This window comes from Danio rerio, chromosome 10, assembly GCF_052040795.2.
Source record: "Danio rerio strain M-AB ecotype USA chromosome 10, GRCz13ab, whole genome shotgun sequence".
In the NCBI taxonomy this organism is placed as follows: domain Eukaryota; kingdom Metazoa; phylum Chordata; class Actinopteri; order Cypriniformes; family Danionidae; genus Danio; species Danio rerio.
The window spans coordinates 25849762-25874181 of NC_141030.1; the positions used below are offsets into that span (position 1 = coordinate 25849762).

At 37.9% G+C, this 24420-nt stretch overlaps 1 protein-coding gene and 1 long non-coding RNA gene across 12 annotated transcripts in view; both read left to right on the forward strand.

Annotated features, from left to right (window-relative positions):
• The window catches only part of nlgn2b (neuroligin 2b), a 333407-nt gene that overhangs the window by 176833 nt on the left and 132154 nt on the right, over nucleotides 1-24420 (forward strand). For 4 of the 11 annotated variants that reach the window (XM_087268670.1, XM_087268674.1, XM_087268664.1 and 1 more), the window contains exon 1: nucleotides 4493-5231. The exons of 6 other annotated variants lie outside the window; for them this stretch is intronic. The gene's annotated coding sequence lies outside the window, so the exon portion shown is untranslated. Of the gene's footprint in view, nucleotides 1-4492; nucleotides 5232-16881; nucleotides 16994-24420 lie in introns of those variants that run through there. One more of the 11 variants, XM_087268671.1, reaches the window with a different exon arrangement.
• LOC147842056 (uncharacterized) overlaps nucleotides 18330-24420 on the forward strand; it is a 592784-nt gene continuing 586693 nt past the window's right edge. The window contains exons 1-2 of the long non-coding RNA XR_015501119.1: nucleotides 18330-20780; nucleotides 20837-22531. This is a non-coding gene — a long non-coding RNA (uncharacterized LOC147842056). The remainder of the gene's footprint in view (nucleotides 20781-20836; nucleotides 22532-24420) is intronic.

The window sequence follows — 24420 nt, forward strand, 5'->3', positions numbered from 1 at the left end:
TATCTTAGTAAACTACAATACATTCATCTCTTCGACTCAAGTGTTGGATCAGATCTTAGCAACAGTGCATATGTCACGTCACACTGACCTCATGATGCAAGATGAAAAGAGGACTATCACTTTGACGCTTTTTCTGACGTCATGCCGATGCAGGTCCTCGGGGCTGGATAGAGGCGCATTTCGGAGGGTCCATGTCCTAATCACATTGATTAATTAATTAGAGCTCGATGAGAGTACTCAAAGCAGCAGCACGGAATGTAAATTCAGTACACACAAAGCGTCAGTATGTGAAAACGTGAACATAAGGGACGCTACAGCCACCGGAGGTAGTGCTAAGAATTGCAATCAATCTGCGGTAGCTGTTAAATGTGTGAGTATGGCAAGCTGGTTTAACATTGATTTTCTAAAACAAAACATTAATTCTTATGATGTGGCAAGTAAAAATCAATTATTAATAATTAAATCAGAGAAACTAGTATATTTATCAGCTTCACAAGTATATTATTTTAGTATATAATTTTTAGTAGCCATTACCCGATATGTGACAAATAGCCTAAACACTGTTTTGCCTTTTATCAGGTCTCACCTTGCTCTTAAATCACCCTCAGTCACAGCATCTTTAGGCTATATACCAGTAATGCCTGTTTCACACATTCTCCATCTGTGGTGTGTTGAGGCAGGACCTGGTAATTATGCTTTCACAGAGGATACATTTGCGGAGGATTTACTGACACTGTTTGATCTGCAGCTTTTAGGTAAAATAATTTATATAATTAAGACCCTAATTTAAATCTAAATACATATAAATACTGCACATCAAATCCAAACGTTTTAAAACTTGCCACCGTCACCAACAGCGGAGGAAACTCCTTTTCGTGCCTTTTCTTTGGCATTCAATATCTTTGTACCAAACGTTCTGCTTTACATAAAGTATTCTGCCACCTTGACGATGAGGCAAATGTTGTTCAGATCATCTTAATTTGAGCAAGTTAATTCTCTCTCAAATGAACCCCCCTGCCATGTCGTGCATGATGTGATTGCCCACTGAGATGCAAGTGTGTCCCTCCTCTCTATACAAATATAACAAATATGTTTATAATGAGGGAATGTATGTCTGTATGCATTTTGCAATTTTGTAGGACTACTCTCAGTTGAAATTGCTGGATTAATAAATACCCAACTATGGATTAATTAACCCAATGCTTTGGGTTACATAATTGTACCCAATTTTATGCAGCACAGCAGAAATAAACTCTGTGTGCAAACAATCATTGGATTGCTGCAGATGCATCGCGCCTGGAAAGGACTGCTGAACTGCAACAATGTGCAGTGTGAAAGATGCAACCTGTTAACGTGTTTACAGTATGTGCCCGTGTTAATAGGTTGCACCTTTCACACTGTCACACCATATAGACTGCAAATGCATTGTAAACTGAGTGTGTGTGAAACAGCCATAAGACTTGGCATATGGACTGTTCAACTAATTTTGCTGTACAAAATTATTTACAAAGCCATTACACTGGAAAAATAATTGTCAATTAACAGTTGCTTGTATCTTTTAATCCTAGGTTTTCTGCTTATTTATGCTTGTGAGTTTATTTTGTAGAGGTATATTTATATACAGTTGAAGTCAGAATTATTAGCCCCCCTGAATTATTAGTTCCCTGTTTATTTTTTCCCCAATTTCTGTTTGATGGAGTAAAGATTTTTTTCAACACATTTCTGAACATAAAAGTTTTAATAACTCATTTCTAATAACTGATTTATTTGATCTTTGCCATGATGACAGTAAATAATGTTTGACTAGATATTTTTCAAGACACTTCTATACAGCTTAAAGTGACATTTAAAGGCTTAACTGGGTTAATTAGGTAGGCAGGTTAGAGTAATTAGTCAAGTTATTGTATAACGAAGCTTATTATCTTAAAGGGGCTAATAATTTTGTCCTTAAAATGTTTTTAAAATTTAAAACTGCTTTTATTCTAGCCAAAATAAAGCAAATAAGACTTTCTCCAGAAGAAAAAAATATTATCAGACATACTGTGAAAATTTCCTTGCTCTGTTAAACATCATTTGGGAAATATTTAAAGGGCATCTTTGGTGAAAAATCTACTTTTTAAGCTGTTTGGACAGACATGTGTGTATAGTGTATAGACCGTCATATTGGGGTGATATAAACCCACACAGTTCTTTTTTTTTCAATTTAACAACATAAAAACGGTGGACCAATTGGAGCGGTTTTCAGACCGACTGCAACTTGATGTAGGAGTGCTGTCCCCCCACCCACCAATATTGATTGATAGGCGCGTCACAATATCCTCATGTTCTTGTTTCACGTCCACCATTTTCAGCGTGTGAGTCAAAGCGATATCACTAAAGGAACACCCCTGCTCTATTTTTAGATGTAAGGCTCACTGGGCTCAACACAAGATCAATATTCTCCACATTATTGCTCTAAACGGAATTATTGTTTGTACCTTTTGGTAGGTTTGCAAACATGTGTACTTTTCATTGTGTCTACTTTAAAGTTCAATTGTTTACATTTCTCGCAAACACAGAAGCTCCCTGTAATCTCAGGTGCAGCTGGAAAAGTGCAAGCGCGTTGCTTCATGTGCGCGTCACTCCATTGGAAATAAAATTACAAACTTGCCGGCAGGTCACACACGCATCTCTGCGTGGCGCGGCGCCGTGCATTTCGGAGTTCTGGGCGTGGGTTTCTGTCGGGGTGCACGCGCGGCGCTTCGGGTCAGCGGGTGCCTTTGTGTTTGCCCTGGTGGAGGCCTGTGTTTGGAGTTCTGGAATGCATGGCGGTGCGTAGCGTGACAATTTGGGACACTTCATGTTTCGGCCGCTCCACTGAGAGTGTCTGGTGTGCCGTGTCATGGCTTTGAGCTGCACATCCGGTGCCTCAGTCAAAGTTAATTCAGTAATTCAGTTCACAACATAACACTTTTGAACACATTATAATAAAAACATCTGAACTGTGTGTTGAACTGAACCTAAACTGGCACACTCAGAAGAACCATAATATTAATATTAAATCATTAAAAAAAGGGGTAAACTATGTGCCCTTTAAAAAAGAAAAAAAAATACTGTTCTTATTGCAGTAAACATTTTATAGACCTATTTCCTGCATCTGACCATGACATGTCCAAAATAAATGGTCATAAGAAATGACCATATGCAACATCCCTCATTTATTCTCTTATTTAAGGAGTAAACTTCGCTTAAAAGGCCTATTATACTTAGAGGGGGCTAAATATGCTTTATGCAATGGCAAAGTTACATAAAGCTTGGAGCATCAGAATCGATACTCTGTATTGGCTGATCACCATGACAAGGCTGTAAAAATCCTGATCGGAGCATCACTAGTATCTAACAGTGAAGGTACCTGGTTCAAGTCCTGGCTGAGCCAAGATGCCTTTCTCTGTGAATGTGCTCCCTGTCTGCATGGGTTTCCTCCTGGTGCTTCAGTTTCCCGCACAATCTAAAGACATGCTGTATAAAGCTGAACTGAACAGTAATTTGACTCTAGTGAGTGTGTGAATGAGAGTGTTGCACCATTAGGGCTGCATTGTGGCAAGATGGGCAAATACCAGTAAAAGGTAGTTGATAGATCCTTCCAACGTTGTGTTCCCTGATAAAGAAGGAAGTATCTGGAGGCTATAATTGGCTACAATGCAGTAAAAAGTATAGACTACACTCAAACAAACGTTGGGTTAGTTATTTAACCCAGTGGTTGATTTTAAATATTTGGTGCTTTGTTGGGTAGTTTTTAAACCTTTATTGGGTTATTTAATAATAACTCAACCAGCTGGGTTAAATATCTGGTGCTTTGATTAGTTTTTTTTTAAACTTTATTGGGTGATTTATTTAATAACTCAACCAGTTGGGTTAAAATTTTGACCTTCAATAGTCATCTGATTAAACTGTCACATAACAGCTGTAATAATATGCCAAAGTAATGTTGTTTTTTCGTTTTAAACTTTATTTAAGCTCTAACGCATATAAAACGTGTATCATAATATATATAATATGATACACATGATATTTGTTCATCATTCTCACCTTTAGAACCCAGTGGAGATATCAACACAATAATTTTGTACACACAATAATTGCCACTTTTTGGCAAAATAACCCAACAAATAATTTATTTTTGTAATCCATATTCTTGGGTTAACCTTAACATCCCAATGGATTGGGTTAAAAATAACCCAACAGCAGGTTGGTGCCTATACGACCCATCATCGAGTTACTTGGGTTATTATTAACCCAGCTGTATTAAGTAAGTATATATGAAGTTAGTATATATCGACAGTTACTTACTAATATATATATTTACATAGTCATATTTAGACATCGAAGAAACTTTATTGGAGACCAGTTAGATGAATGGTAGAACAGCTTGCCATAGAGCGTGCGTGTGTACGAGAGAGAGAGAGAGAGAGAGAGAGAGAGAGAGAGAGAGAGAGAGGCGGACATCGGGATTCAGAACTCCTGAATCTTGACAGCTGTGCGTGAAGTGCCGAATGGATTTCTGAGAGGCAGATACATCGTCATTGCTTACGAGTGGGAATAATAATAATTCTGATTACCACCATTTTTAGATACCACTGAGAGAAAAGAAAAAAAAAAGAGTCACAATTGTTTGCTCACTTGCACACGCAAGAAAAGGACTCGTTTTGCGAGTGAGACAGACTGAGAGCAGATGAGAAGTCGTGCCACCGGATGGTTTTTATTATTTGCTGTTTTTTGATGCAGGAACGGACTCTGAAATGGGTCGCCATGACGACAGAGCGCTGAGTTAGCCGCTAATGCGTTATACGCATTTGTTTCTGTTATTGTTTTATTTTATCATTTCCCTACCTCCTTTATAGTGATCAAATATGTGGTAACCTCGCCACCAGAAGACGCGGGTGTTGTCAGATAAAAAGAAAGAAAAAGGAGGAGGAGGTGTTAAGTGGTGTTCATTCCCCTTTCTTTTCCCCCCGTTTCTTAATTTGCTCTTATTTTCATCTTTGTATGCTCCTTTCCTTTCTTTCCGGATTTCTTTTATTGTTTTGGGGACACGGACTGACGTGAAGAAGGTAAATTGATGTGCGAGAGCCTGCGACACATTCATGACGAATTACCTCAGAAAAAATACCGATGGCATAAACACCGGCTTCACCACTGAAGTACGACTATTCGCCGGGAAAGAACCCGTCGACTACAACCCTTTCATCGCGGTAAGCGGGTTTCTGTTGTCTGATGTTATAATGCACGTATGTGTGTTTGCACGACATCGGCGAGCAGCGCGTCTCTGTCGGTTTGACGCAACGCTCGCGCAAGATATGTCTAATTAGAAGTGTTCAATAAAGGTGCGCTTTAGTCAGCCAATACCGACTGCCATGGCCTGTTGATAAGAAATAGACGTATGACTGGCACACTTGGCCAGTATCCGCATATCCTACTCTTTTATTCTGACATGTCTCGTCTGCTTCAAAGAAAAACGACGCGTTCATCAGATCTAGATCAAATGATCTCGACGCGTCGCTGTCGCGTGGCCTTTACCGGCCATTTGCGCCTCTAATTGCATCCATCGCTCGTCCCTCTGGCAACGTGGGGATTGATTTATTTTTGCACTTGATAGATAATGGTAATGCGCTCTGAATGATGGCAAACATCCGCAACCCACAGACTTCCCATTGCCTGTTAAATGTTTAATGGCATTTACGTAAGTGTGAGATAGGAAGGAGCGAAGGCAACCCACCTAACCCAACTGCACACCCACGACGCCCATGCACAAATAGGTATGGAGGTGTATGGGAAGCCATGGCTCCTACAGAGGGGCACATTTATATGCTGTGGTGGTTGGGCAGCGCTCTGTCAATGGCAGAATTCAGCACAGACAAGGAGTCCTCTGTTCTCCTGAAGGCTGAGGATATGGCCGTTCCTCAGCCCCAAGTGCTGCTGCATCGCTCTAATGTCTGATAGGACCTGATGTAGAGGGTTTAGTGCTTCTAAATCTGTCTGCTGTCCTTGTATGATGTAGCAAAGGTGAGTTCCTCATGTTACTCGAAGCTTTCCGCTCTTCGCTGTAGTTCTGCTGCAGTCCCTCACGTGGATTGATGAAAAACTAGTAGTTGATTTGAGAGCATGTGTCTGTGCAAAGCGTTCGGCCTTGAGCCTTCATGTGTGCTGCTGTGCACATCCATCATACTGTCTTACATGGATAAAAAGAGAACTATCTGGTTGGTAACCCACTCAAAAGAGGACAAAAATCTGTGGAGTTGTGCCAAGCAATTGATGCACCTGCTATGGACACTGAATTGGAAATGGAAATAACGGCTACAATCGTGTTTGGTTCTAGGAGGACACAAAGTTTTAGAAGTTCAAATGTTGAGGTTGGTCTAGTGCTCATTATTGGGAAATTGACTAAAAAAGGCCAATCAACTTCAGAAAGCAAAAATGAATTGACTTTTTAGATGGTCAAAGAATTAAGACAATAATAAAATTGGAGTTAAGACATATTCTCAAATATTAAACTGTTGTAGGATAACAATGTTAAATAACCAACTGTAATATCCTGTAATAAGAGGAACTTGCCTTTTTGAGGTAAAATGACTGAATTAATGCGATGCATGTCATTCATTAACAAATGTGCAAGGCCGGATTTAGTGGTTTGGGGGCCCTATGCAATGGTGCAAATTCATTTAGCTGTTTTTTCTTCTAATACTCAATCTCATTTTCTATATTTTGCCCTAATGCAAAGTAATGATAACTTTTTAGTAAAACTTTTAAAAATGTGTTAAAAGCTAAATCTTTACCTAGTTTGACTGCTGGACTGCTCCTTGATTGAGGGTGGGGACACATTTGTAAGTAATTCAAGTAAACTTTTACTTATTTAGACCCTCGTCATACAAAATATGATTGATTTATTAATTTTTCTTAGTCCCTTTATTCATCAGGGGTCGCCACAGCAGAATGAATCACCAACTTTTCCAGCACATGTTTTGCATAGCAGATGCAAGAGAAAATGATGTTACAGTATATATAATTTTTGGTATAATTTATACTTCTAGGTATTTATTTGAGGGCCCTCAGATTTCCTGGGGTCCTAAGCAGCTGATTACCATGAATTTTGGTTAAATTCACCCCTGCGAATGTAATGTGACTAAAAACATTTTGTCTGTTTGCATTTTCAGCATATTATCCTCACACATTGTTCTTAATTGCACTGCAAATATTAGTTTAAAACAGTTGAAATCGATTACAAAAAATATATATAAATCTTTTTTTGCTCTTGAAGATGCATCCAGGTTTTTGACTTTAGCGAAAAATTCCAAATTTTGTTTTTCATGATCAAGAAACAGATTTTGATGTGAATATGGATTAAAACTAAAAGAATAAAAGGCATGTCAGGCTAGGAATAAAGTGAAGATTTTTGTGAAAAATGGCTGATCCTATTTGTAATTCAATTAAATATTTCACTGAACATATAATTCAGTGACCATTGCATTTTTCACATTTCACATTGCAAGAGCGTGGAATACAATGAAAATGACAAAAAGCACTTAAGTCAGATCAACAGATGATAATTATTTGTGGCACAACCACTCTTTTTTTTTTTTGCCAGTTGTGTTTTCAGGCTCTTGCATTGTTTGCTTTATTGCTACAAGTGCACCAAAGTCCTTCTAAACTGCCATTCCTTCATTTCAATCCCTACATCACACATGTTTTTTAACGAGTCTTACAATATGATGGATGAAGCACAGCCAAAATGCCCTAAAGTCAGGGCAAATGGCTTTCTCTATTATGAGAAGAACAACACAGAGCGCTGTGTACTGTACCCAGAGCTGGAGTGTTCGTGATGTAAGAGGAATGGAAAACTGCTTGTGTCTCAGGCTGGCCCAGGCCTCAGAACAGGTAAATAATGAAGAAAAGTGCAGTGTTAGCTTGATGTAACCCCCTCCATGTGCCCTTCTGTGGTTAGTGTGTGTGTGTGTATGCCGTCTTGGGAAGCACTCACATGAACCGCAGCCTTATTAAACTTTAAAAATCTCCAAGCACTGGGCAGAACTGAAAGAGATGGGTTTTAGTCTTGGACCCTTTGAAGAGGTGGGGGGTCGTGAATAAATCAGAAAAGTTTATTTTTATTGTTTGGTGTTCATTTCTGGTTCATGATGGGCAGTTGTAATTTTGGGAACAGAACAAAGATCTTGATTTAGAGCGTTTCACTTCACTTATGCAAAAGAGGGTAATTATATTAAGAATTCATGATGATGGTAACAATGTTTTCTTGCTTTCACTCGCTCCAAGGAATACTCAAGGTCAGAGCATCTTCTTTTTTTTTTGTTCATTCACACATGCACAACAGTATTTGTCAGACAGTGCTCTGTGTCCATGCGGAATTTATTCGAAAGCTTTCATCTCCCACAAAAAGGCCGACCTCTGCCTGGTCTTGTAAATGCAATGTCAGTGAAGTACCGTTCAAATACCGTTTTTATTCAACATTTATCTCTTCGTCCTAGGACACAGCATTTTGAGCGTCTAGTTTTCCAGATAAGCATTTCCGAATGTTAATGCCTGGCAAAAGCAAGCGTAACGAACCATCATTCTCCTTGAAGTGTCACAGAAGCGCGGCTGTGACCTGTGAGTTGGTAGCGTTTGATTTTCTGCAGCAATGTCTGATCGCAGTACACGCTTTCTGAACTCTGCTGGGTTGTAGTAAAGTTGCGGTCGTTGGATTGTGTGGCCTGATGTGCTCAGACATCTGTGTGCCATTATCTCTGTCCCAGCATGTGCAGCATGATCCACTCACTGTAGACAGCATCGCCACAAGCAATGAATCATCGGATGAACCTGACAGCCTCCTCCCGTCTAGATCTATATTTCAGCCTTCACACATGATATGTTGTGCCCGCTGTCCGACAGAGTCTTGCCATTGTTCTGGGCTGTAAATACACTAATAAAGCTTCCACGCTACAGGATTCCCCTCTTGTAACTTTACCTGGAGCCAAAAAGGTGTGTATCTTTCCAAAGATTGCTGAGTCAGATTTTCTGTCTTTCCCTGTGTGACGGATACAGTTGGAGAAGCTGTGGACTGACTTTACAGCTCTTTCAAATAATTCTTGTCCTTCAGATGTCTGGAATCCACAGATAGACATGCTAAATGCCGCATCTGTGGTCTATCTTGGATAGCAGTGAAAAGGCTAGAGTGTCCACTCATCTTGAGTTTTTTTGCTCAGGTCTGAAAGAACCTGTAATCCGTCAGTAAGATTTTTTTTTTTTTTTTTGGATGGTGCTGAGCTTTAAAGTTGCCTGGAACATGGCGCTCCATCGCTTTTTAACGCACAGCCTATATCTGAAAGGAATTTGGAGGAAAAAGTAGAACAGGAGTGAAAGAGGAAACACACAAGTGAAGTCAGCAATTCAGCTTGTGGTTTTGGGGGGAATAACTACTTTTTTAGATGACGTTCATTGAACATTTTGATGGAGAAATAGATTCATGTCATTTGTACATGTATAAACTGATGCACTTTTTCATTCTCTTTTAAAAACTGTACTTAATTATTAATTTTTTTGGTAACCCAAATCACAGCTGTGGTTATGATGTGGAATTATGGCCTGTTACGGCCATACGGTACGGTGCACTTTTATGGCCGTTTCCACTGTCAAAATGTACCAAAAAGCAAACCTTACCGTACCACTTTTTGGGTACCTTTTGCAAAGGGTACCTAGCACGACAAAGGGTACCAACAGGTGGAGCGAGACATGCAGCTGTATTGGTTTACAGAAAAACGTCACTCATGCACACAACGAGCAGAAGATTGAAAACAAGGAAACTGCCATTTTTAACATTACATATTACACAGCCAAAACCTTACAATGTAATACTATTTGGATATAATGACGAGCCATGGTCATTGTCGTTGTCTTGATAAACAGCCGCAAAGACAAGAAGAAAAAAATCGGCCTTTTCTTGATTTTGTTTTAAGAGGCCGCCTAACAGTGCGGGCTTTTTTGGTTTTTCCTGGGAGTTCGCTATCGCGTGCGCATCTATTTTTAAGATAACGAACTTCTCAAGCTGTCGATAATAAGTGCTTCTGACATCCGATCCTTTCAGAAACAGACAAACGCGAGAGTGAAGTGTGAAAAAACAAAGGAGCAAATGATTGTAAGGGTCTGTATGTTTATATATGATGCATTCATTTATTTATTTTACATAATTGTAGACATTACCGTAGGCTATTTTACACTGTAATTGATCTGCAGTTATAATCAAATTATGTTCATAGAATAGTTAGTAATGAACATTTATACACAAGTATTTATGCGTATAAAGCATCTGTTTTGTGAGAAGTGCTTCTTGTATGATATGTGAACGATACTTACAACTTTACTTTAAACGAGATTTGAGAATGACGTTGACTGCAACTTTCTGTCGTACACCACGCCCCCCAAAAGGGTACCATTGGTACCTTTTAGGCAGTGGAAACGCAAGCCTGATAAAGATAACCCGCACCAACCCGTACCGTACTGTACCAGTCAATGGAAACAGGCCATTAGTGTGATGGAGGTTCGTTAGTTCTAAAAAATCTCAAAACAAATAAACCAGTCACATGCAACCAGCGGATGAAGGATGTTTTCATGTTTTCTCTGATTTACTCAGAATTGTTCCAGGTTTAGAAAAGCTTCTGTGCAGTTTAAGTGTGCTGCCTTCCTTCATTATGTTACCCTAATGGCATAAATCCAGCGTTACGAATTAATTACAGAATGTAAAATGTGTCCTATTTCAGGCACAGTAAGTTGCCCTGAAGGTGAGCATCTGGCTTTGTTGCAGCGTGTTTTTAGAGTGGAAAATGCACCAAAAAAACGATGTCGAATAGTAGGAGTTTGTCAAGGGTGTATGTTTAATGACTCATCTGCCAGTACAAGAAGACTCGAGTGAACGGTGACACTCTCGGAGTGATATTGACATTCTGCAGGTTCATTTCAAGCCAATTATGGACGAGGTGATGATTGTAAAATTGCGTATTGATCTTGGGTTTTAGTGTGGACCCTCCCGCCCTTGAGTGTTAAACATAGTCGAGTGCTGCCCATTGTAATCACATCAAGAAACCTCCCCAAGATTCCTCCTCACGCTTCCTCTCTTCATTCGGAATGTTGATTGTCTTAGTCCCTCTGCATCAATCTCTGTTCCCCTTTACTCCAATTTTTCACTGCTTAAAAGTTTCCAAATGTGCTTTTTGAGAGATTTAAGAGACTTTTGATGGCAAGGATGCCGCCCTACAGTACTTGCCAGACAAACTCACAACAACTTCATACTAAAGTATATGACAGGTGATGACTGATGTGGAAAACCACATTTAAATCACTACTGTACATCACTCTTTAGAAATCTCATGACCTGACAATGCAGCATGTTCAATGGGGAAACAAGCACTATTTAATAGTTGACAGCAGTAACCAACATAGGCCAAGCATTTGCTGCTGTGGTTTAATTTGGCTTTAAGGGTGTAGTAGTTAGCTTGTAGACCATCCAGACCAGGGTTGCCCAAATGTCTTCTTATGAAGGGCCAAAAAGCACTTTATTGAGGGTGGTGGGCCAAATTTATATAACCTTACTATTACATTAAAGTTGCCATGGTAATTTCTTATTTTATTGATATTGAAAAATATATTTTAAAACATTATATATATATATATATATATATATATATATATATATATATATATATATATATATATATATATATATATATATATAATCATATATATATACATATATATATCATATATAATCATATATATGTTACACTTGATTTGCTCGTTGAGGATTCTTACATTTTTTAAAAATCTGATTTATGCGCAAAATTTACTTGAAACATTTTATTTCGTTTGCTTTTTTGTATCTCAGCAGTTAAACAAACAAAAAAGGTTACTTTAAAATCAGAAACGACAAGCTGCTTTGTTGAAGGCATCGGCCCCAACTGAGGCTGCTCTATATATTGCTTCAGCATCAATATTGCAATGTGTGTGTCCACAATAGTCACATCGCAAGATGTTTAATGTTAAGTTGGGATTATAGTCGATCAACAATTGAGAATACATGAGATTTGTGGAGTCATTGCAACCATAACAGAGTGAAACTTCATTATTTGCATGTGTTTTAAAGGCATTCCAATAAAGCATTCAGGCACAATAATGTAATGTAACATTTGTAACTTTAATGGAGAAAATTATTACTGATTTTTTAAAACAATAAAGACTAAACAGTGTTATTTTACATTACATTATTACATTTCTGTGTCTGAATACTGTACGGAAAACCATAAAGAACTGTTTATTTTTCCTTTGTTCTATTGTAATTATTCGTACAATTTTATTTATTTTTTATTTTATTATTTTTTTTTATACATGATTCACACCTTACAAAATTGTCCCAACCAATTTAAATGAATGTTTTTTTTACAAATAGAGCTATTCAAGCCATCTGGTGAAATTGTATTTATATCGCAATATATATTGCAGCAAATCAAAATATCATCTGAATTTTCCAAAATTGTGCAGCTCTAGCCTCAACCTTCCCATCATTCTCGCTCATCTCAGATGGGATGGTGGCAGCCTCTAGTTTGGGCTTCTCTGGTTTATACATTAGTGGTTGCTGACAACCATCTGGTAACCAATATTTTCTTAAATAGAAAAAAATGATAACTAAATCATCTATATGCCATACTTTGTTTTTCAGATAACAAAACAAAAAGTAAAAAAAAAAAATGCATACAATTAAAGTAAAAGTATACCAGACCAGCTGCTTTAAAAAAAAAAAAAATTGTCCCTTTATAGATCCCCATGGCTATAAACACTATTATTGTATTACTAAAATTCTGATTTTGAGTCTTTTGCATGACTGTAGTAATGTGGCAGTTAACCCAATCATCTTGATCGAAAAGGGTAAAATAACTTGCATGCACATTGTTCTCTGATGTAAATATACCAGTTCACATTCATTATTTGTTAGTACATCACTCTGAAATTCTACGACCTGACAAACCAAGCATGTTCAATAGGGGAAACAAGCACCAATCAATGGCTGACAGCAGTAACCAACCCCGATAAAGCACTTGTGCATTTTAAATTGACTTTAAGAGGTTCTCCAAGAAAAAAATTACAATTCTGTTGTCATTTACACACCCTTGTCTTGTTTCAAGCATGTTTGACTTTCTTTTTTTTTTTTCTATTTAAAAAAAAAAAAAAGATTTGCCAAATGCTAACCATTTCCCAGAGATGGGATGTGGCTGGAAGGGCATCCGCTGTGTAAAAACTTGCTGGATAAGTTGGCGGTTCATTCCGCTGTGGTGACCCCGGATTAATAAAGGGATTAAATGAATGAATAAATGAAATGCTAACCAACTAGTTCATGGCAACCTCATTGATTTTCATAGAATTTTCCCCAACCACTGATAGTTTCTGTCAACTATATGTCCTCCCAAATATTACAATTATTAATTATTAATTATTATTAATTATTATTTCATTATCCTGTTGTTGCTTTGTTTTTTTAGATCACGAAAGAAAAAGTTATCCATAGAATTGCAGTAAAATTAGGCCGCCATTAAATGTAGACAAACCATATACCAATACTTTTTTAAAGTATCAAAGAATTATTCGAAATTCCGCATGCTCTCTTTTTATTGTCATAATTAACAAAAATAATATTTTGACTTCTTTTAGCTTGATAAATCTTTTGATATATGTAGTATTTTAGTATTTTAAGTGTTTGTCATCTTGAACAACTTAATAGCAAGTGAATGCATTTATCTCTTTCTGTTTCTATTCAACTACTGTAATAAATTACGTTTACTTTTTGATCAAAATGGTGAACAAAAAACTAGTCAAGCACAGGCTTTTGCCTAAAAAGGTTTGTTTAGAATAGGTTTATTTAAAGCTTTGTTTTGTATGCTACTCACTGCCATTTATTTAGACAAGTGTGAGGAAAACATTTTCTAAAAAGCCCTCTGTGGTTTGAAAATGAAAGAAGGGGATGTAATATTGACACTTTCCCTGTAAGGCTCCCCAAAAGAGTGAAGAAGAAATGTTGCCTGCTGTAGAATTTAGTTTTCCTTCAGAAACAAGTAATGGCATGTTACAGTACATGATACGTTGAAGTAGAAATATAATTGTATTGTCATATTTATTTACAATAAGCCTCCTTTTACAGTACAGTGCAGTTGTATTTATTTAAATATAGTGGCACCTAAAGGAGGTAAAGAATATAAAAAATGTCAAAACCATTTCATGAAGAGATAATTTTTTTTAGAGACAAGTTGTGCATGTTTTTTTTTTTTTGTATTTTCCTATCAACATGAGTGTTGCATGCAGCTGTCGCCTTTCTACAAGGATTAAAAGCTTGTAAAACAGTTAAATCCAGCGTTCATAGTTTTATAATGCTGTTATTTTGTGTCACTGTCAATATGTTGGCACTTCTCTTGTGCTTCCATTTTTGCTACAGATGGACTGAACGCTGCTTTTCTTTTAGTAAACAGGCAGTAATGACAGGTGCATTAGATGATGTGCAAAAATATAATAACATTTCACTTCTAGACCAGCTTTAACAACTACTTCTGATAAAGCATGTCATCCCGCAGCATGCTTTAATGCCTCCTGTGTTAATGCGAGAATGAATAATAGCAGCCTTAAAAACCTGAATTAATAATAAATACTAACTATCGATTGTCTTGCTTGTTGAGTCGTTCACTCTCTGAATACATCAATTGATCAGTTACTGAAGGACTGCTCATCAACAACTCACACATTAAAATGTATATCCAGCAGAGATTTATCAAAATGCTGTTTTTTTTTTGTATATGTTAAAATGTGCTTTGCAATATTATTTATGCCGTCCTCAGATTATATTACACGCTAAAGCGATCAGTTTAAACTGATTAGAGAAATTGAATCTACAAGAGAGCTCTCGAAGACGCTGTGGTGTTGATGCTGAGCAATTTGAAATTTTAACTGCATTACTTCTCGTTTGACCTTTAAGTCGGGCTGTAGAACTAATGGCTCCATAAATTTGTATTCAGTAAAGTGTTAATGTGCCTTGCAGACTTTGGGTTTATTTTTAACAGGCCGCTAAAATTCCGAGTGTAATTGTCTAGTACCTGAACATCATTCACTCGTGTGCGAGAATCATTAAAATGACCATTGCATAATGCTAAAGGTTAAGTGACAAGGGAGAAAAATTGCTACACGTACAACAATGCTTTATGGCTCATGCTGGTGCATCTAAAGGTTGCAGAAATTATAGGCCATCAAGCTACAGAGAATGTTTATTAAATATTTTATTCAAATTTGGATTTGCATAAATATATAGAACATAAAAGATGCTGCACACTCTACCTTATACAGTATCTGTGTAGATTTAGATGTATTGGATGTCAAAATACAAAATAAATACTTTTAGAGTTACTAACTATATTAGCATCCAAATTAACATTCTATATTATTTTGTTTATTATAAGCTTGTGCTGCAATTTTATCATTTACAATGGATTTTGATTGGCTGACAAGGTTTTTATCATTAAGCTGTTGAAATAAAAACTTCTCTGAAACAGATATTAATAATATCGTTTCTCTGTTTTATTTGCATGGAATTACAAAAAAATACTGAAAACAGTATATTGTATGCCAGACCAGTAGGTGGCGATGCCACTTTATAAAAATAAGACACTGGCTGCTTCCGAAAACTTCCATTTTGTGTAGTACGTTAAAAACTCTATGCGAGTACAGTATGCCCTATGCATAGAATTTGAAAAACAGTAGGTGAGAAGTATCCGGATGACTTACTACTTCCGGCAAGATTCCGACGCATCTGATGCATGCTACACTATCCAATGATGATGCCCTGCAGGAGAATTCATGAATAGGAGTGAAGCGACGGAAGTGGCACGGAAAGGACATGTGATTATGATAAAATGTTGGATATAGTGCATCCGAGTTACATTCATACTACTCACATTCTTACTGTATAGAACATACTTTTTTAACGGCCGAGTAGAATATTTGAATTCAAATGCAGTACCTACTAGACATGGGCCGGTATAAGATTCTGATGGTATGATAACCTTGAATAAAAATATCACAGTACTGAGATCACTGCTGTAAAATATAATCTTTTTAAATGTCTGGGTAAAAGACGAAACCTTTTTTCCCTTTTAAACGCAATGCATTTTATTTTGTCAGGCTAAATGAATTATTTACTTCTGCTGTCTTCATTTGTTTCAAAATGTTTTTTAACAATTCAAAGCGGCATCTTTAGATATCTAAAAAATCGTACACATACCTTAGGAACGGTATTGCAGAAATTGCACGGTTGACGATTTTAAAACCTTGACTTTTTCAAATCGCGTTATACTTTGAACAGTTATTGTCCCATGCCTAGTAACTACTGACTAATAGGCGATTTCGGATGCAGCCACTATGTAAATGGCTGTTGACCTTATTCTTGACGTAAGAGAGGGTGTAGACATTAGAACCTTATTGGCTTGAGATTTCTTGTCACTTTCATTGATTTTTAGCTACAAAAACAGCTAGTTATACTGCATGATGTTGCAAACTGGTATTTTGTAATTATATTATTTTTACATAAAAACATAAACACACTAGTTTGTAAAGCCGGTAGTTTTTCTGACATTTGTTATTCCTAGTCATTTCTCCCATAGGCAACTAAATTAAAATTTCTGAAACATTTTCAAGATTTAAGATAAGTTTTTTGTTTCTCCAGAATGTGTCTGTAAAGTTTCAGCTCACCACCCTTCAGATTATTTAATATATCTTTTTAAATCCCAGAAATTTAAGATGTTATGTCATTGTAGCTCTTTTTCTTGCCAGTGCCTTTAATGCAATTGTGCTGGTTCTTTCCACCCATCGTTCCCACGTGTATCAGTGGGTGTAGCCTTCAGCACAGTGACAGACAAGAATGCAGAAGATCTCCCTCACTACAGTAAGAACTTTCCCAACTGTTATTTGATGTATTTGTTGTGGAGTTAATTCAAGCATTTCTGCTATGATGAGTCACACACAATGTCATTATAAAGTGCGCGATTTAACATCCACAAACATGCACTGAAGCGTCTATTATAATTGTGAAATGCGGCTGCATGGTGTTGAATTATGTAGCGATTTTACTGTCTTTATTACAAACATGCACTGTTTCTTTCTTGAAACTCATTCTTGATCACATTTGATGATGATTGATGATCACAGAGAGCTGAACAGATCTTTTAATCCCAGTGTCTTTGCACACGTCCTGTCTTGTGTATATGATTATGCACGTTACTACAGAGACATGTTAATATGGGGCCATCAATCAATTTGGTGGGCGAAGAAACCACACTCCTACGTCACATTGCGGTGGGCCTCAAAATAGGAGGGATTTGGAGCCTATTGTAACAACAGGAAATTGAAAAAAAAAAGAGTTATTGTGTTTCTATCCCTCTAATATGACTTTGGACACACTATACCTGCACACAGTTCTGTATAAACAGCTTACAAAAGTTGATTTTCATCATAGGTACCTTTTAATAAACATATGCACACTCATGACATTGCTGTTTTCAGAAAACTTTCCAAAACCATTTTTTAAATGTTTCTATTTTTCTGTCTTCAAAATGTTGTTTTGTCATATTGAGTTTTTAGTTGAAATGCTCCTTTAATGTGCCTTGTAGACTTTTGATTGATTTGGTTTTATATTACCTGAGCATAATTTAATTGTGTGAGAAAGTTTATTCAAATAATCTAGAATCTTTGCAAGCTAACATAACAGGGAGAAAAAAAAGAAACAGACTTCATAACTGCTCTCAAAGCTGGCCAGCGCAGCTCGTAGACATTTCAGCACCTCTTCCTCGTGGACAGCGACAGATTTAGAGCAGGCATGTTGATGGGCCAGCTCCAGAAATTAAATGAAGCTGCCTAGTTTCTCCCGCTGCCAAAGTTGTGTTTGATTGCTGCACAACAAGGAAGTCATCACTTAGAGTACAGCATAATTTTTTTTTCTCTCCAGCTCGCATTCGAAGTTCATGAACGACGTAGCATAGCTTAAAATTGGAAATGTTTCTCTGCGTAATATGATGCATTTTTTGGCTGTTCAACTTGACATTGAAGAATACGTCTAGACAGACTTTTGGCTTTTCATTCTTACGTCTCTATTTTATGATTACATGACCGTAATCAGTTTTTTCATCCTTCTCCTTGCTTTCTCTCTGTCTCTCACAAGCCATTATTTTAAAATGGGAAGGACAGAACGGCTGAAGTCCCAAAAGGCTGATAGCGTATCAGCATGTTAGCAGAGGGATCACCCATGTACTTCAATCACTCTCATAGCTGCTGCCATTAAAGCAGCCGTACAGCATGGCTGACTGACAGCCCTGTCTCTGAGGGAAACAAATCGGGCCGGGCCAGCCTTCCGACCCCCAATCAATATGCCAACCCAGCTGGGACCAGTGCCACCAATCACTCTGTCTGGAGACAGACGGGACGCCTGAGAACTTGACTCGTGCTGTGTTTAGCGTTAACTCTGTTGAAAGACAACATGGCTGAGAAAATGTCCAAACATCCCCCGAGGACAGGAGTGTGATGTTAAAGGCAGAAAAGTACACCGCTACAGTTGGCTGAGTGATGCTCACATACAGTGAGTCCAATTTCTGTTTCCTTTTCAAATATATCTTCATTGTACAGCCATAAACTAAAAGGCTAGCAAAAAAAAGAGTTGTTCTATATGGCGTGTCAGTGCTTGCTGAATCTTCCTTAAGCTTAAAAACGCAATGGTACTGTTAAAGCGCTCATCTCTCTCCCTCTGGCCTGCTACTTGTAGCGAGTGGTGATTTATAAAGCCATGGAGAGGCCGACGTCCCCCCTCCAATGGGGAGCGTCAATGCGTAATTACTTTGGAAGATGGATGGGGCCCATCCAGGCTGTCCCGGACCCGGAGTTAAATCAAAGCCCCCACCTTTCCTCAGGGTTCACATAGACTCACAGAAACGGCCAACATCTTGGCTCGGTTTCACCTGTTTCTATTGGTTCTCGCTCATGCAGCTTCTCCTCATGCGCCTTACATCCATCTAACAAGACCAGATGCCAGAGATCAGGTTCATTTCCCTTATGAGGGCAGGAGAGGGAAAAAAAAGCAAGAGAGAGAGAATTGAATGAAATGGGAAGTAGGTGCAGAAGATAGAGACTGTGGAAGTAATGCGTAGACATAATTTTGGACAAATTTAGCAATCCCCTGAAGACTGCGACAACCTCAGATGTGGAATGAGTCGATTAATGATTATATAAAGTACAGTTTCCCTTGCTAAAAGTATGTCTATGCTTTAAGAGCAGTTTATAAAAACAGAATTTTATATTTTCAATAGGGTGGCATGGTGGCGCAGTGGGTAGCACTGTCGCCTCACAGCAAGAAGGTCGCTGGTTCGAGCCTCAGCTGGGTTTGTTGGCATTTCTGTGTGGAGTTTGAATGTTCTTCCAGTGCTCGCGTGGGTTTCCTCCGGGTACTCTGGTTTCCCCCACATTCCAAAAACATGCGCTATAGGTGAATTGAGTAAGCTATATTGTCTGTAGTGTAGGTGTGTAAATGAGAATGTATTGGTGTTTCCCAGTGACGGGTTACAGCTGGAAGGGCATATGCTGCGTATAAACATATGCTGGATAAGTTAGCGGTTCATTTCGCTGTGGCGACCCCAGATTAATAAAGGGACTGAGCTGAAAAGAAAATGAAGGAATAAATATTTTCATTCTCATATTCACATACAGTATTACTGCATATACGGCATGGATATCTAAATTAGGTTTATTTCGCAGTAAGAAATATAAATGTCATATGTTTATTCTAAGTAGCACCTTTATACAGTATCTTTCATAAAAATGAAAAAAAAAAATATTTTGGTCTTATTAAACTATTTATGACATTTCCAAATCATTCATTTATTTTCCTTCGGCTTAGTCTCAAGGGTCGCCTCAGCAGAATGAACGCCAACTATTCCAGCATATGTTTTACACAGTAGATAAGAATCTTTATTTGGTATGGGCATGTTTTGTTGCTGTGAAAAAGTGACGAATCTGCCAATCTGCAAATGTGAATAGTTCACATCTGAAAAGGGGGTTCAGTTAACACGAACACCAGTTAAACCATAACACCTATCTAACTGAACTACTCAGTTATACAGGTTGAAGTCGGTTTTTTATATCTTTATCAGTCATCATGTGCCGTGCTTTGATTGTTTCCATGTACTTGCGTTTACATGTTTCTACATACTTTCACGCTGATATTTTCTCAGTATAGCTCTGATATGTTTTATTGCAGTGGGTAATACCATGATTTTTATAGTTGTAGACTCGTGGTAACCTTTGTCTACTAAGTCACACACGAGCTGATATTTTCCGATGTATGGTACATCACGGATCACTTCCGGTGTGTGGTACATTCCCTTTCCGTAAGGAATCTGTAATTGTAAATTTGTTTCGGGACTTGTAAAAGTGCTTTGCATCTTGTTAATTTTTTTCTAAAATGTAAATTTGTTTCGTCCTCGCTAAAATAGTTTTTCCCTTGTAATTGTGTCTGATGATAGGTAAAAATTTTTTTCAAAATGTAAGTTTGTCTCATGCTTTGTAAAAGTGATACACACTTTGTAATTGTGTGATGCACTTCCCGGCCACTGTAATTAAGTGTTTTCATGCCTAAATAACATTAAATCACAGAACAGTTTCACATTTAAGAGCAAGGGGCGTCCCCAGTATGGGTTGCTTATAGGGAGGATCGGCTCTTTAATGTTATTATTTGAAAATATAGGAGAAATATGACAAAATACCTTTAAGGTATGATGATAGTGAGATATAATTGTAAAATACGGGAGAATCCCGAGAAAAACAAGAGAAGCTTTACACTATGGGGAAATCGGAGCACCCGGACACAGGGAAAACATCCAAACTCCACACAGAAATGCCGACTGACACCGCTGAGACTCGATCCAACGACCTTCTTGCTGTGAGGCAACTGTGCTAACCACTGAACCACCATTCTGCCCTGTTTTCATTGTAAACATTACTATTAGGCTATTATTTTTTTCCAAATTTAACATAGAAATGTTGTCATTTAGAGAATATTTAAAAATATAACTGTGCCACGTTTTCAGACATGTTTTTGTTTTTGTCAAGAGTTTAGAAATTAACATCAGTCGAAAATAAATCTTGAATGTAATGACGTTACGTATTCATTTTACGTCAGGTCCTTCAGATCTTTTGCCAGTATGACAGCATTATCTTCTACCAGTTGATTTTCAGAAACGCAGCACACTTTTTAGTATCATCATGCTCGCCACGGCACATTTTGCAAACATCCCCTCAAACTGCACATCCATTTTTAAACCTGCATATAAGCACTGTACTCATTCACACGGAAGCGCACACAGATGCAAGCGTCTGCCACTGGGGAATTGGGTCTTTTTAGCCAAAGCTCTGTCTTCTTCTGCCTCCCTCTGAGCTCCTCGGTTAGGGCCGGTTAGCTTGGCTAGCGGTGGAGGTTTAATCCCTCCCTCAGAAAGCTGTGGGTGCCTCTAAACAGAAGAGAGTGGCCTCGGGAGACTGGAGCCTGGCTCTTCTCTCCTGTCTCAGTCACTTTCATGTGTAGGTTAAACTTGCTGAGGTGGGAGGATTCGTGGGGGTGGGGGGCTGCTTTTTAAGCTGTGAATGTGTGTATGTGTGTGTGTGGGGTCTGCTGGGGAATTTGGCATGACTGTCTGCATGTAGTTTGGCAGGCACAGACTGTACAGGGGCTGGATTTAATGATGCCAGAGAGAGAATTTGAGACAAAAGAGATCTATAGGCTGTGGAATCAGATGTGAGCAGCATTCATGAGAAAGCCATTTACTTGAAGCTTAAATGTATAATGTTAAACCAAGGAACCAATGGCTTATTGACTGTAAGGGAATACAGCATTTAAATGTATAAATAGGCAAATTTTCACAACCATAAACGTTACCCTGACCCACAAAACGGGTCATGGGGGTCAATTTTTGGATGTAGTCAGATTGTGAAAAATAAATAAATAAGATTTCCATTGATGTATGGTGTTAGGACAGGACAATGTTTGGCCAAGATACAACTTTATCTCTCCAAATTAAGTTCTTGTTTACTGTTGCGTGTGACACGGTGGCTCAGTGGCTCATTAGGGCTGTGCGATTTGGGGAAAATATCTTATTGTGATTTTTTTGAGAAGGGTCTGGCTGCAGATTTGCACTTGCACTTTTAGGCTTGCACTCTCAGGCTTGCACGCTCAGGCACCCACGCTTCCTATGCAAGTGACGCAGGGCCTGAGTGGGACTCCTTTTCAGCTCTGGAGTTTCAAGCCTAAGAACTGCCCATGACTGACTAAATTAAAATAACGTCATTTCCAATTCAGTTTCTAATGACACTATTACATCTTTTTCAAGGAAACAGCTGCTTTAGAACTTCAAATGTTTTTTATGAAATGTGAGAAGATTAAAGGGTAGCAAAATCTCCAACACTATTCTTTAAGACATCACAATGTCCTTTCCTGCTATATCTGAATATATATTTTGTGCAAAATTCTATAAAGATATCCAGTCCTTTGTAGCGGTGGTCACACAAAAAATAAAAATAAAATATGTACACCTACATAAGTAACCCAAATAGTATTATATGTCTTTACATTACAAATGAAAAAGAAAAAAAAAATACTCAGGTGAGATTCGAACTCGGGTCGGCAGCAATGGTACTGTTATGGCACTGTTATGCTTGTAAATGTCTTTTCATTACCTGATGAAATCCCTTACCTCAGGAATTTTCCCCCTCAGGGACACCCTTGAGTTCAATTACTGAAGGACTTTTATGCAATCGGCCACAGGTGCCAATTGTAAATGACATCACTTGCAGAGGAAGCGCAATTGCCTGAGCATGCAAGTACCAGAGTGCAAGCCTGAAGGTGCAAGTGCAAATCTACAGCCAGACTATTGGATTTTTTTGACAGATATTGCAATTTCGGTTTGAATTGGGATTTAATTTTGTAGTTAAGATTATCTCCTTATTGAAGATTTTTGACTGTTCATGAATATCCACAAAGAAGCAAGTTGCCTTTTGTTGATCGGGTTCATCATCTCCCAGTGGCGCAGTGTTACATGACTCACCTACCTGTAGAAAGTACCATTAAAATCATTGATAAAATATCAACACGGGTTCATTCTGTAAACGTCCCCTATATACATTCCTGGAATTTGCAAATTATATAGCCAGAAGTATGTATGGATGGATTTCAACTTAAAAATGAACTTTATGGGACAGTATCACTTTTTTTGCGCTATCCAGCTGACCGCTTACCTCTGTGTGGATGGTTTCCTGCTGTTACCAGGTGGTCCAGTTAGCTTGACATGTACATCGGCAGATTTGAGATGCAGAAAGAAGTCGACCACAATGACAGGGTTTGACTCTGGTGAAGAAAAGTTGCAGAAAGTAGACAAGACAAACAGAAACCAAAAAAATAAAATAAACAAGTACTTAAAAGGGTGAGAATGTCATCAATCCTGAATACGTGGTAAAAACCTGGTGAGGGCTTTTCTTTTACTGGATTGTTTTTTAAAACTGTCAGTTGGGTAAAGTGGGGGGCGGGTCAATTGATTTTTTTGAAAACACTATTGGTTGGGTTTAGGGAAGGAGGGGGGTGAGTCAGTTAATCTGTCATTCAGTCAATCTGTCAGTCAGTGAATTGACTGCGGCCTCTGGTGGATTTACGTGAGAAGAGCAGGCCAGAATTGCACTTGCGAGAGAAATTTGAGATCTGATAAATCACAAAGGTCTCTGGTGGAATCACGAAAAAAAAAAAGCAAATAAAGTACCTCCTGGGACGGATTTGATGCTCTCCAAAAATATATATATTATATATAGCGGTACATTTTCAGATTGAACCTTCGTTCAAAAAATATTCAATTTAGGAAAGTATTTTCTATAATTTTCTAGATCCTGTGAAGTGCTTTGAAATGTGCGGGTTTTTTTTATTGGAAGTCAGTGAAGTCACACAGAGTAGCCCCTCCCCTTTTTAAAATCAGCCAATTGTGCTTAATTAAATTACAGCTCTGCCAGAAAGAGTAGTTGAGCTCAAGCGCATCAAAGTTCAAGTCATTTATTAATATTAATAATATTAATAAAGCACATTCAAAAACAACCACAAGACTGACCAAAGTGCTGGACTTATGACAAAGTAAAATACAAAGACAGATTATAAAAACATAAAAATAAGCCAAGAGAAACGCCTAAATAAATTTCTAGACTAATATGCTATTAAAGACTATTAATATAATATTAAAAGGCCAAGCTAAATAGGTACGTTTTTACGAGTGATTTAAAAACAGATAGCGATGAAGC